The sequence below is a fragment of the Cavia porcellus genome, unplaced genomic scaffold, assembly GCF_034190915.1.
Source record: "Cavia porcellus strain 051 isolate PalLab524CR breed Dunkin Hartley unplaced genomic scaffold, mCavPor4.1 scaffold_9, whole genome shotgun sequence".
Classification (NCBI taxonomy): Eukaryota; Metazoa; Chordata; class Mammalia; order Rodentia; family Caviidae; genus Cavia; species Cavia porcellus.
The window spans coordinates 89,500,983-89,515,667 of record NW_026947492.1 but is presented as its reverse complement, the minus strand read 5'-3'; the positions used below and the strand labels follow the sequence as shown (position 1 = coordinate 89,515,667).

General features: G+C 44.2%; 1 long non-coding RNA gene across 1 annotated transcript in view; it reads left to right on the top strand.

Moving 5' to 3' along the window:
- The first annotated feature begins 328 nt into the window (after window positions 1-328).
- The window catches only part of LOC100725346 (uncharacterized), a 270,531-nt gene continuing 256,174 nt past the window's right edge, over window positions 329-14,685 (top strand). Inside the window, exons 1-3 of the long non-coding RNA XR_010049930.1 lie at window positions 329-1,429; window positions 8,879-9,013; window positions 9,939-10,041. This is a non-coding gene — a long non-coding RNA (uncharacterized LOC100725346). The remainder of the gene's footprint in view (window positions 1,430-8,878; window positions 9,014-9,938; window positions 10,042-14,685) is intronic.

Sequence of the window (14,685 nt, the reverse complement as noted above, 5' to 3'; positions counted from 1 at the left end):
TGTCTAGAGGAGAATGATTTTGGGTGGCTCAGCGTGGGAGAGGTCAGCTCCACTTGTGAGGGAATCAGTCGTGCTGAACAGTAGTCCGACCTCCAGGGCTGCAGGCTGCACAGGGCCTCTGGAGCTGTGACTGGGCTCATGGTTACCACTTGTCTCTTCTCCATCAAGGGTGTCATCCAGGACGGAAAAATCATCTTCATGCCGAATTGGTACATAACACAGTGTCCTAACCTCAATCGCAGTAAGTAGCACCTGAAGCACTTGTAGAGTTTTAAATGGTACAAAGCTTGCTCATGGGATCAGAGAAACAACCTCAGGAGGGCTCAGGTAGAAGCCAGTGCTGGCTTCTCGGACTGTGAGGAGTGAGGGTCCTGGAAGAAAACTCGTTATCTGTACTGTGTGCTTCTGTGTCTGTGAAGTGTTTTTTTTTTTTTTTTTTTTTTTAAATCAGTACCACGGATCAAACTCATGACCACACACTTAGATGGCAGGTGCTTATGCTGCTGAGCTAAATCCTCAGCCCCTGTGTTTGTGAAGTTTCAAGAAGATTTTCTTCTATACAGCATTAACATTTGGATCCAGGAAAAGGGTTGTGTTAACAGGTTCTATGTAAGACAGATATGTTCTGTGTCATGGTTTATGTTTGTGTCCCCCAGGCCTCATGAGTTTGCATTGTTCATATGTGATGGTTCATTGTATAGTGCTTGGATTGATGGTGTCAGTGCTCCACCCACATAGGGGTGGGGCCAGGATGTGATGTAATGGCAGGAAGAAGGTGTGTCTTTCTCTTTTTGCTGGTTCGAGTTTATTGTTGGCGGCCGCCATGAACTGCAGCCCAGCCATTCCTGCCTGTCTTGGAGCCAACTGAGTGTGGACTGAAACCTCCAAAAAGCTGTAAGAAATAAATCTTTCCTTTCCCAACTTGGGCTTCAGGTATTTGGTCTCAGCGACGAGTAAAAAGTAACTAAGACATTCAGTGTTTTGTATATGTGTGTGTTTTAAATATTACTATTACACCAAACTGTTCTTTAAACTTCTGGACCTGGATATGAACTCACTTTTTCTCTCTTATAAAACTATATTTTTTCCCGTTACCTCTCTATCAAAATGAGGGTTTGATTTTGAAATGTCATGTGGCCTTTTTAGTCAACGGACCCTTTTTCCTGTTTCTTTCTTTTTCTTATGAAAAAAGAAAAAGAAAAAGCCCGAAATCCTCTCTGACTTCATCCAGATTTTATCCAAAAGAACAGAAACCCTCCTACCATCAAAAGTGGTTAAGATGTTTTAAAAAGTTTTTTCTTACATTAGCACAAGATCAATATATATTTTTTATTTTCTTCATTGAGCTTGCCCTACCTGCAGTGATTTCTTAAGCCTGGTGCAAGGAATCATGGATTTACAAGAGCTTTTGGCCAAGATGACCACAAAAGTAGGTATCTGAATTTCACTTGTGATGTTCATTTCTTTCTCTGTCATATCGAGAGCTAACAGTGATCTGTCATAATGGAAACATTTTTAGCCTTGGCACCTGCGATATGTTACAGCAAGAATATTTTATTTTCTGCTGAAATGGGACTTCCTCTAGTAAGCATTCAGGCCATTGATGCTATTAGGCTGGATATAAATGTTGTTCTTGAAAAATATTAGGAAGCAAGAGGCAATCTGTATTAGTGTAGATTCCCTAGGAGAGGAAAAGAATTTGCCCAAAGGCTATTAAACAGGAAACATTGTAAGATAATACATGGTTAGAGCCACTGCTGCTTACAAAACGCTAATGCATTTTAGATATGAGTTATTGCCACAAACCAGGAGGAGGTAAACTAGCTGTCCTTAGAATCAGATCACTGTCCTAGGAAGACCTCTCCTAGGCTTTGTTTCACGACTGATCCTAAGTTGAACAAGGAAGAAACAGCATTTGCCTTTTGACACTTTCAGCCTTAAGATACGGCATCTTTTCTTCCTCTCCATCACTCACAGAGCAAACATCTTGGGAGAAACTTCTATCTGCCAGTCACTGTGTTAGGCTTCGAGGTGCATTGATGAGCAAGACCTGACTTCTGCTGCAGAAGTGGCTGCATGGAATAGCGGAGCCAAAATTTAACAATTAGAAGCTCTAGTGTCTGTTCATGCGGTGTAGATTCCTGATGAAAACCCTGAGTCTTAAGTTAAGAAATGCATTTTTATAAAATAGAGAATATGGCTGATGTTGTTAGGATACCAATTAGCTATGGATGTGGGTTTGGCCTAGGGTGAAGAGAGAATTAGGGTGAGCCTAAGAGATGTTGTACTCTGCCAGAGGAAGAATTTTAATAGTAGCAAAGATGACGCATTTATTCTCTTCTACTTGGTGCTGTGACTGCCTTCTCCCTTCAGGCAGGGCAGGCAGACAATACTCAGAGGGTCGCCCAGTGATTGGGAGACAAGGCTGTGTGAGGGATTCATGGGCTCCGCCCCTGAAGACAGTGTTTTCACCTAGAACTGGAATTTTGGTCAAACCCAGTCCCCTTTTGTCTGGGAGGTAGAAATGGGATATTTTTGCAAAGAGAAAGATGGAGTCTAGAGCATGAGTCTGAAGCATCTGCCTTCACTGCACAGCACTGGAGAAATGTGAAGGCGGGCAGGTGTCCGCCCTCCCAGCCTGTGCCTTGTGGAGGCTTTTATTTACATTGTCTGGAGCAGCCGATCTTGATACTGTTAGTTATATTTTAGCATGCTACAGATTTTTGAAACTAGAAACATGCCACTCAGTCTCAGGCAATTTAGGGTCTCCGCAGGCTCTGAGGATGCCCTTTTCTTTGTCTTTGCGGGCAGCCATTTTTCTCTTTTAGCTGTGCATTACCTAGGAGCTGCAGTGAGCTCTGTCCTCAGAGCACTATAATATAAAATGGGCACTGGGGAGGCAGAGAGTATTTAATTGTGGGACACAGGGAGCAGAAGATGGTTTAATCTGCTTCCTGAACCCCACCTTCCTCCCCCTGGCATTTTGGCAGACTTGGAGTCTGTTCCTTCCAAACTGTGAAGAGAATTGTAATTCTGTCACCAAGTACTTCGATTTGCACTACATAATGTGTAATCTGTGGTAATCCCAAGCAGGAATTGTAAAAAAAAAATTTTTTTTTCCGGAAATAGCCTGCCAGTAAACACTGGGCTTTTTAAGTTAAGTAGCAAAATTGAGCATATTATGTGTGTAACTATTTCATTTAAATGAAATTATTTATAATTGGTGAAAACATAATCATTGAAAAACATAAAAACTATTCTTAGCTCACAGGATGTTCAGAAGCAAGTGATAAACCAGACTGGGACCAGGAGCTTCAGTTTGTCAATCTTTGATCTAGAAGGAACTGGAAAGTCCTCTCAAACGAGCCATACTTATTGAACATTTTGTATGTGTTAGTTCCAACCCCTAAGGATTTTAAATCAATTCTCACAATAATCTTGTAAGCTGAGTTTATTGTGCTCCTTTGAGAAGACCATGGCCCGGAAAGGTCACTTTCTACAGGATTGTAAATAGCAGAGCCAGGACCTGAACTCAGGTACTAAGGTTCTGAAAACTGATGTGACGGAGAAAGTTTATGGGTGAAAAAAAGAGGGATTAGAAAGAAAGTTAGAATCCATAAAGTGCTGCTAACTGTAGAGGGAAGGAGGTAACTATAGCGGGAAGGAGGTGGCTGTAGTAACACGAGGCTGGAGATCAGAGGAATGAGCAAATAAAACAGGCAAAGAGCAGCGCCTGTGTGATGGCTTGTGGAGCTGAGCTAGATTTCAGTGACTCCCTTTGGGAGTGAGCACAGAGCTGGCAGCAGCTCCTCAGGAAGGAGAGTCCGGGAAGAAGGACTTGCACCTCGCCTTTTGGCTCTGAGCTGCTTGTTTACCTTGGAAAGCTGTGGGAGGTCTGTAGTCTTGGGTGACACTGGGTGTGCTCTTGCCAGTTCCACTTGGGCACACCACGCACTGTGTCATCTGACTGCTGAGAATCAGTCCTCAAACCTGGGAGAGGCATATGACTCCTCAGGGAAGAACATTTAAGAATTCTGAGGGAGGATTCCACCCAGCCTCCTGCCCCCGCTGTAGCTGGTGCTCAGACCTGAACAGAAAAGGTTCTCTCTGTGCTTTGTGCAAGGCTTATCTCCTTTGTGTTAACGTTAAAACAGGGTACAGTCTGGGAGTCCCCCACTTTCCTGTGGGAGCTTCTTTTAAGACCCAGCTCTTGGGCTGATCTCTTTTGAGTCTGCTCCCCTCATCTGCACAGTCTTCAAGAAAAAAGCTTATGGGCAGGATGGAGGTGGGCTTTGGTGCTTGCTTGGCTCTTGGCATCTCTGCTGCCACCTTCTGTTGACCTCTGTGCTGTTCCTCCTTTCGTGTTGGCTCTGTGATGCTTTCAGGAAGTTTCTGTTTGCATACTGAATGTGGTATTTTGCTCAGTTAGTTGGTGACACACTTTCTGCTGTCTACATAGCTCACCCTTTTCACAGATCAAAGGCTGCAGAGCTGGAGATGTGAGGCACAGTGCAAGCCAAACACGGTTTCCTGGTGGAGAGGGAACTTTATGGCACCGAGTCCTTCTGGACTTAGCCCTGCCATTAGTTAGGTAAAGCTATGGAGGCAAGATTGAGATGATGGGGTGGAGCTGGGTGTCGGAAGTTTGGTAAGTTGTCGGGTAGCCTTGACTGAGGTAGGCGTGCAGTCATGGATCCTGATGGAGGTAGGGAATGGGCTTTGGAGCCAGTCAGGTCTGATTTAGAGACCTCTTTTTACGATTGTGTGTTTTAATGTCACAGCCTTAGACAAGTTGTTGAATTGGTAGCTGCCACCTCTTCACACAGAAAGTGGTGATTACCATTTACTCGGGATCAGGCAAATGAAATTCTGTACAAGACTCACCACAGCCATTGGCCAGCGGGTGGCTGCTGTGTTTATAATACTGAACTGAGGACACAGAAGGGAGAGTGTGAAGGAAAGATGGTCCTGGGAAATTGTGCTCTTTCCTGTGGCTTGGCATCACACAGATTGGCAGAGACTGCAAGTTGTTGTCAGGGACTTGGTCTAGAACCAGTGCGGAGAAGTCTCAGGAAACAGCAGAAAGCCCTCAGGCTTGAGTCCTGCTGGACATCGTGAAGCACTACTGGTAAGCAAGCTCAGGGTGCAGGCTGGACAGGAGTCGGCAGCCAGAACCACGTCAAACCTAAAGATAGAAGCTGAATGTGGTGACACAGGCTTGCAGTCCCAGTACTTGGGAGACTGAGGCAGGAGACTTGCTGTGAGTTCAAGGCCGGCACGGGCCTCAAAGTGAGTTCAAGGGTAGCCTGAACTGCATACTGAAGCCTGGTCTCAAACAAACAAACAAAAGTAACAGATAGAAATGTCCTATCAGTCCAGGAATGTGTCTAGAATTGCCCACTCTGCCTTTTTCTGTAAGGGTCAAGGATGCCGGTTCCCATTCACTGATATTCCAGTGCCAGAGGTGAGGCTAGGACAAGGCCTTTTGAGAAAGCCTGACTTTTTTGACAAAAACTACACCCCTTCAGTGCTGAGAAGGTGCAGGACAATGACCTAAAGTAGCAATGTGTCTGAGGTTGTTAGCTGACAATTTAATCCCCCAGAGACTACCGCTCCACCAGTTTACTCTGACATTCCCTTAGGTAGCCGAGCTGTCCCCCTGCCAGCCAGGAGGACTGTGGTAGCCTAGGTGATCAGGTCTCACTCCTGGACCCAGCTGTGCTGAAATGGCATTGTGCCCTCAAACTCAGAAAGAGGGCACATGAGAGACTGGAAAGTTTTACATTCTTGTCGTGTGTAAATCTTTGATAAATCTATATGGGCAAGTCAAGGAGCACTTCGAGCAGCAGGCTTTTCAGCTTTAACATATTTAATCTTGAGATTTCCATTATTTTGGAGGGCTCAGTCACAGCTCAATAATGATTGTTTGATTAAACTTAAAGGTTTACCAACAGCAGCAGCAGCAGTGTTTTCCCCTTCTACATAGCAAACATGAAATAAAGCATATTCCAAAGGAGGAAATGCAATGTCTGCATGACTGATACACTCAGATCCATTCACTGTCCTCTTACTGTGCAAGAGGCCGCCTGTCCGTAGCTTTGAAGGTGGAGAGTGAAGAATAAGTATTCAGTCCCTGGCTTCCAGATAAACACGGGACAAAGGTAAACAGAGCAGAGATGTAGATTTGATACCATATCTTTTTTGGACCTGTCAGTCCCAGAAAATGGCAGGCAATGTAGAAACAGCTTTTGAAAATGAATTAGTATGAATTCAATGCACTCATGCCAGTGACAGAAAGTGTAATTCAGCTTTTGTTTCAGAGTTGTTTTTCTCTATCATTGTTGTTACAGGATTTAGCAGGTGGGAAAGCAAGGCAAGATTGCATATTAAATGCCTTTGAAAAATTAGTTTTTTGCCTTAATATGCTTTTGCCTCTGTATCTGTCTGACATAGATATTATTCTAGAGATTAAGGTTTTTCAGTATTGTCACAAAAGCTAAATACGTGTAAAATTTTAAAATCCATTACGTTAAACTGTGGTGTTCCTCAGGAATTGAGTTATAGATGAACATAGCTCAGCTTTGATGGACCAGTCTTGACAATTGCCAATATTCACCTTAGGCAAGAGCCTAGGTTTTCAGGATAGAGGAAGAATTGCCTTTTGAGTCATTGAGTCTTTCTGGTGTTTCGTTCTGGGAATGATATGAGTATCAGAGTTGCTCCAGGTTTTCAGAATAAGGTAGGGATTCTTCTCTCCCAAGCAGGTACATATTCTGAGCCACTTTTAAGGATGTGTGGAGATCTGGTTCAGCCTCTTTTTGCTCCGTCCTCGGTCAAGCAGTAACCTTACTAGGAACTACTCAGGCTTCTAGCAGTGAAGAAAAGATAATAAGGAATGAGTTGCTGTTTCCTTTTTATTGTCTCTGACCTGTATGTGGTTTGGTCACTTGACCTTGGCAAAGTCTTGGTAATGTATTTTATCTGTGTTTCCTAAAGAATTCTTAAAGATCTTAATTAGCACAGATTCCAGGAACTCTATAATGAGGCTGGAGTTTTACATGAAACATTAATTTTGGGAAGAACCTACATATTAAAAGGAGCCATGGGAAGCTGCTGATGTTTAAGTAGTCAATCCTTCACTCTTCTGGGGCTGATCATGATGCGTGTGTTTTGTTGCACAAATTTTCTCTGCCTTTGATACTATCCACAAAAGACAGGCAATGGCCAGATTTCCCTGAAATACTCCAAAAGCTTGGGGAAGAAGAGGAGATGAATGACTGGTCTGAAAGTTGGAATGACACATGGAGCAGAGCACTGTCATGAGTCACTGAGAGGGAAACGGGGAGCATGAGACTATGTCTCACCCAGAAAGGTTGGTGGGAGTCACTGTTCCTGAGGTGCACCCATTGCAATCTAACATAATGGCTCCAAATAATTTGGGGGGTTTAGAGACTGAATCAGTTTCCTATATGGGAGAAAGACTCCAGATATGAATGCATATGCTGTGACTGAGAAGGAAAAGAGAAACCAGAAGATGAATTAGTAGGAAATGGAATTTGTTTCCTAATCATGGCAGTCTGATGTAAGGGAAAAGAGAGAAAAGTGATATTGCTCTTGGGCTGAATTACACTATAGCATGTCTGTGGCAACAAGTATCTTAGGCCAAAAAACTTTCTATATTGAGACTCTGTTTGCATTGTATTTTCTTTGTTCTTGTGGTGTTGTGAATTGATCCCAGGGCCTTGTGCTCGTGGGGAAGCTCTCTGATGAAGCACATCCGAATCCTGTGCCATGTTTGTGAACACAGACTGACACAGGCCAAATGAAAGCAATCAGTAGAGAGGACTGGAACTGTACCGTAAGGAGCTGTTAAAGAAATCTGGTGGTACTGATGTGGTCAAGCACCAATGCAATGCTAGAAGAACCTCAAATGTTGGGAGATTAGACTTGCTCAGTATGGGTTACATGCCAAATTAACCCAGGAGGAAAAAGGCAGAGATTTCACATCTTAAACCAAAGAGTTGTTCCAAATATCCAGATCCAACAACTACCACAAGACGTGGGTTTCCTAGGGGGTAGTAAGAGTTCCACCCCTGGATTTGTGGAAGTGAATCAGCACTGTGATGAGTTTCTTTTGAGGGTACCCAAGCTTTATAATGTCTTTGAAATTGGAGATTCTAAGACTCTGTACTTAGTGGCAATGATTGAGTGGCCTAGAAAAAAGGAAAAGATTATTTTACAAAATTCAGATCTCAGTTAAGGTTTTCCTCACCTCATCTGATCTTTCCTGAATATCTTGGTGAATCCCTTGTTTGTGATCTGGTCTATTTGGGGTGAATTACCCAGGGAAAAACTAGATCTCTCTATGATTTTTTTTCCTCTGGCCCCTGCTCCCTAGAATTTTATATTGGAGAGGAACCATCGATATCCTAAGTGTGTAAACCATCGATATCCTAATTGCACTGTGGTTAGTGTGTAACAGGAAGACTATGGTAGATGAGGAATACAAGGGCATTTGAGTTCTTGTTAGATCTCCAATGAATGCTGTAGTAAGGCTTTTATTAGTGGGTTTCCGTGTAGGCTTGAACTGAAAGCACACACACCCTTCTGAACATCCACGAGTTTCCTGAGATACACTTCCATGTCTCACTTGGTGTTCAATAGACCATGCCAGTCAGCGTGTCTTCAGTTTTCAGAGGTTCAACTTTGTGTTTAAGGAAAAAATGAAAAACCAAAAATAGATCTTGCTAAGAATCTGTGGAACTCTTTTGAACATTTTACTGTCGCCCTCTTCCTGTTTGGATAGTTTTTTCCTTGTTATTGCTTTGTTAGGATGACTGAATTACACAGATGACACTCTGTAACTCTGCTTCTGCAGCTGAATCATGCAGAGACAAGACTTAGTCAGCTGGAAAACTGTCACTGTGAGAAGACCTGTCAAGTGAGTGGATTGCTCTATCGGGACCAAGATTCTTGGGTTGATGGTGATCATTGTAGAAACTGCTCATGCAAAGTAAGTACCTTTGGAGATGAGTAAGATAAAACCAGTTTTAAGGGGATAGACATTCTAATTATAGTGTTATTGAGTTCTTTAATATACAATGTCAGTTCCTTTCAATGTACCATCCCTTAGCAATTCAAGCAATTATGTGTGCTGAAAAATTGTCATTTGTTATCATAATTCTTGGGAGTTAAATCTGGTTTTTCTCACTACATTTTGATTTGATCCTATAATATTAGTAAGAAGCTTCCTGTTTGGAATTTAGAAGTTGAGATATAGAGGGGAAGAGACTCTTTTGGTTTTCATACATCCTCATTGTTAGCTTTATCACAAGTTTTCTCAGCTAGAACGCATTTTCTAGAACGCATTTTTGAACAGGATTTAATTAGTCTCTGTGGGTTTTTGTTGTGTTTTGCACGGTATCTGTCATTTGTTTCAGAGAACTGCAGGATGTTTTCCTCCCTCCCTGGTGTCCATCATTTGTGTACTCCACCTATTTCAGACAGTTACGAGAGCTCCCTCTAAAATTAGCATTCAAGCTTTGTCCAGTTAGAATTACTTGATAAATATCTGAAGACTGCTATTGTTTGTCCAGGAAAATACAAAATGGATTGTTAGAGCCTCAGAAATGATTGACAGGGTCTGCAAAAGGTGTTATTTATGTTGGTGTAAAAATAGGCTTTTTGTTTTCTGCCTAACCTGCTTAGTCCACATGGGCAGGTGAGATGAAGTCAGTGATGTATATCAGAAAAGTAATTGAGGTGACACGGGTTCTTTTGGGTTGGAGAGATGCTTTTTTTGTGTTCCTGGAGTGGAGTGGGTGCTCCTCACACTCGTCTCTTTCCCTGGTGAGGTTTGGGGGTGAGATTGGAGCTCTCTCTGCAGCACGAGTGTTTAAAGCCTGCCTCTGAGATACCCTTTGTCCTTCCTTCCTCAGAGCGGTGTTGTGGAGTGCCGGCGGATGTCCTGTCCCCCTCTCAACTGCTCCCCCGACGCCCTCCCTGTGCACATCACTGGTCAGTGCTGTAAGGTCTGCCAATGTAAGTCCTAGCCGGGGTTCAGTGTGGGAAGCTCAGTGCTTTCAGATGTTTTTCTGCTTTTCAGGTCCCAATCCATTGACCGTGGAACAAAGTGCCTGCTGTTGATGTAATATCAAGTGTATAATGAGAAGCACTGCGATATTTTAGTCACTTGTGACGCGGCAGATACTTTAGATGGTTTTGTACTTTCTTCAGAGGCTCCTTGCATGAACCTTCATTACTACTCTCTCTTTCTGTGTAAAGATGGCTTGTGTTCACAGGGATCCAGGCACTTGTGCAGGGTCACTCAATGGGGTGGGTGTAATCACTAAACAACTCCAGGGTTCCCTGTACCTCACCTCCTAATTTTGAAGAATCAAGTGAAGGAGGAAATTCTGTTTTGTATTCTGAGGTTCTGGCTAGATTCTTTTTGTAAGGAGGGGTCTTAGCTGGACATTTTGGGATGAAGTTCAAGGTGCATCTTATATGAATGGGCACGTGGATCCTATTTTTAAATCTGTTTTGACAATATGGATTGTTTTGTTTCCTTTGGGTCCTTTCATCCATTCATGTTTAATGTTATTAGATATGGTTAAAGCCACTCTTTACTGTGTACCATACCTTCCTTTGGTTCAATTCCTTGCTGTCACTGTCACCTTTCTGTCAATGAGACACAATCCCTGACACCCATGACTTAAAGGAAGAGAGGTTTGATTTGTCTGGTGGTTTTGGTCCATGGTCCATGGTAGTTCTCATACAGAACAAGATGGCAGAGGGACTTGGTGGAGGAAAAGATACTGAAGCTATGGTGGCCAGGAAGAGAGGGAGAGGGAGGGAGTCAGACTCCTCAGAGGCATGCCCCATGGGCACACCTCTCCCCCAGGCCCGACTCCTCACAGCACACTTCGCTCATTCATGGATCTGTCCAGTTGTTAGTATAGCATGGCTGTCTTCTGATTGCTTTCCAAAGCCACATGTCTGTACTCATGAGAGTCTAGGGGGACTCCTACATCTAAACCATAACTTTTGTTTTGAGTTTTTCCATTTATTTGGAGAACTGCCTTAAGGAAATGTCTTATATGTGAACAGTGTTTTTCTTTTCTGTGAGTTTCCTGAATTTGGTTTGGATGAGGCCTTATTCTAGGGACCACAGGTGAAAGGTGCTGATGTGACTCAGACAACAGGAGCCAATCTGTGAAAGCGGATTGCTTTGTCTACTGACTTCCTCTGTCTTCGTTTGTTTGGAACAGTCTGAGGAGCTGGAGCACTTGCAGATGAGAGCTTCTGTTTGGAAACAGAAAAGGACTTTGTCTGAGCATCCAGGGTGGTCTAGGAAGTGACTGTCCTGTTCCACTCCTATCTATTTGTTGATATCTGCTCTCCCCAAGGCGTACTGAGAATGCTTCACATTAAACACCCCTTGGTGAGCTTCATAAATTGTGGGTTTTCAGAACCCTCCTTAGACTTGCTGAATCAGAGTCTGCAGGCAGCAGTCTACTGAAAGCTGTATTGAAACCTGTATTGATTTGGAAGCTGTGTTTGAGATCTGCCAGAAATGAGAGCGAGGAGGGAGAAAGAATCTTTCAGCTCTGCAACACATTATTTGTGAAGGAAAAGGAGTAGTGCAGGGAGAGAGAGACTGTTTGCCTGATGGCGTTTATGGGAACGTGGCAGAAATTAAGCTGCCAGTGTGTGTCGAAAATGAATGATAAGGACTGAATTCTGTTGGTGACTCTTGTTAATCCTTGCTGAGATCACTTGTCCCAAACACTGCCCTCAACTCTGGATGAAACAGTGTTGATGAGTCAGTCTTCCATTCTACATCAGGACTGAACAAGTCATTTTCTATATATTCATTCACCTAATCCTCTCAGTAAGCCCAAGTGGTAGTCCTCACTATTAGTACCATTGTTTAGGGGAGAGAGAGAAGTGCCAGGCTCTCAGCACTGGTAACCCGGACAATCCAGCTGCCATCTGGCTGATGCTCTTAACCTATCCGTTCTACTCACTGCCTGCATCATCTCTGTCATCATCAAAAATGGCAGAGAAGGAAACAGGTAACTTCATCAGAAACTTGTGTATGAGGAGGGTGGGGTAAACTTCAAGGATAGCAGCTCAGGAAAGTATCAGAAGGTAAGTGGGAATCTGCTAGGCACACAAGGTAAAACAACCTGCCAGAGGGAATCACACATGCAAAATCCTGGAAATAGCACAGAATTGGATTTGGTACTTAAGAGCAAGGTTTTGTAGCAGGGCTTTGGCCTCCTAAAAAAAGTGCTTTCAGAAAGACCACCACATCAAGAGAGCAGGGGACTGGGGGTGGGGTGGTGTTGAATTTGGGTACATTGCGGGCAGAGGTGAAGAGGCTGGAAGGCAGGCAGCCTGGGGAGGTGCAAAGGAAGAGAGGAATGTGAGTGACAGCTGAAGGACCTGGCACACAGTAGCACTGTTTTGTGTGAGCATCTGTGAGGCAAAGATTGCCAGGTTTTGAACAACATCTTGTGGGAGACTCATGGTGTGATTAACAGAAACAAGGCAGGGGAGGAAGTAGGTTGTGGACTGGCACATTTTATGTGGCACATTTGCACTGGAGGTGGCAGAGGGACAACCGGTTTGATTTGAACTTCTTGCTTCAAACTTCTTGTTTGAAGCCTGAGCTGTGAATTAGCTGCCTAGGGAGGAAGAATCCCTGGGTGCTCAGCTTCTCTGATCTGCCACTCTCCTTTAAAGTGTGAAGCAGGGGCCTGAGTTAAATGTCTATACTGCGGAGTGCTGAGGGATGGCTGGAGTGTGTGCAGATATCTAAGACCCAGCCACATCACAGCCACACCTGACAGGGGCGTCAGGCTGTGCCCTTCAGTCCTGTATTCAGTGTGCACCCAAATGTCAAAAGTGTTCAATCCTTGCACTTGAGAGAGAAATAAATGTCAAATTTGGAGGGCCAGGTGATAGTGATGCAGGAAAACACAACTGCGTGACTCTCTATATCCTGGGCCTATTTATTTCTGACATCCTGCAGAAGTGTGTGTTGATGGCAGGTTTCAATTTCATGGTTGGACACTGTGACATATTCTACTTTGCATGTCACAGGTGTGGTATGACAGGCTTCAGGTATCCATCTACATTTCTACCTGCCCCAAAACCTGTGGAAATGAAGTCCCAGGTGGCCCAGCCAAGGGTACCAGAGCCTGACCCATCTTATGTTTGAATTTCCTCAGACATCAAAAATAAGCCTTTGGGCTGTAGATCAAGATGCTGGGTAATGAGGACTGATGTTAGGCATAGGGAAGGGAGTCACAGGAAGGGGAGGGGCTGTCAGAGAAATCAGGGTGAGACTGAGAGAATAAGGGGGATTCAGGGGTGATCGCTGGGGTGAACTAGTAACTGTAAGGATACTTGGTGTCCTAATCATACGTACATTTTGTGTCATTGCTAGGCGCACAAATGACAGGAATGAAGGAATGTGTTTGTAGCATTTGCCAGGACCCAGACATCCTGCTATGTGAGGGTGCAAAGCTCAGTGGACTTGTAATTTTTATACCAGACCAGTGGATTTGGGGGGTGGATGTGTCCCTGAGTGAGGTGAGGCTGCAAACAGCAAGGCATCCTTACTTCCACAAAAGAGTTCCAGGGTTAGTCTGTCAAACAGGAAGAAAGAAGTCAGGTAGACACTTTCAAACTGGGTCTAAAGAGTGCTAATGACATTGCGGGGGTGGCAGGGGGCAAAGTGGGAAGAAAAAACCTGCTTCTGCACTTTCTAGCCTGGGCTAGCACGCGATTGCAGATGTGACAGCAGAGCACTTAGCAGAGCTGTCACTTTGGCGCGGGCCACCTTGCCATGCTGGAGCAGCTGTGTGTGGGAGTGTGGGAATTTATCAGACAGGCCCCTGGAGATATGGCCTCTCTATGCAGGTAAAGTTGGGAAGTCCAGATAGATCATCATTAAGACCAATGAGCCTTGGTCTATTGCTGTATCTAGAAAATTAAGGCATAGAAGGTGATCAGGGAAGTATGTGTGTATGGAAAAAAAAAAAATATATATATATATATATATTAAACACAGAGAGGAAAAGGCCCATTTTGAGAATCGTACTGATTTTCCTTTGTCGGTCGCCTTCCCCCACTGAAATCTTTGGAATCTACATTTAATGGTTGAAGTTATATTAAAGCTCCTTCCCTTCGGGCAGTTACAGATAGCAGGGAGCTGCGTGATTACACATGCGATTAAGATGTGCTGTAAGGCAGAGTCCATTAGGGGTCCCCAATTAGTAGAGCCTGGGCACAGGGAGGGCAGCTAAGCCCTGGTCAGGAGCAGGAGCAGCTTCCTGGGGAAGTGAGGGCTTCCCCGGGGCTCGAAGGTGTAGAGGCTGGGAGGCTGGCACTGCAGTAAGCCAGGCTGCTCATTCTTGCAGAAAATCATATGTTTAGCTGGAAGAGAGAGGGACAGAGTGGCTGGAGCAGGTGAGGTGGTGTAACTGTACCAGGAAGGTGAGCAAAAGTACAGGAATTGGTGAACTCTGAGGTTTGAGAAGGAGAGAAAAGCCACAAGAATGGCCTTGTGTGCAGAGAGGAATTTGGCTTTATCTCTAAGGCATGGGGGCCGCCTAATGCTTTTTAAGGAGGACCTCATATTACACGTAGAGAACATGCACCTGGCTGTTGTAT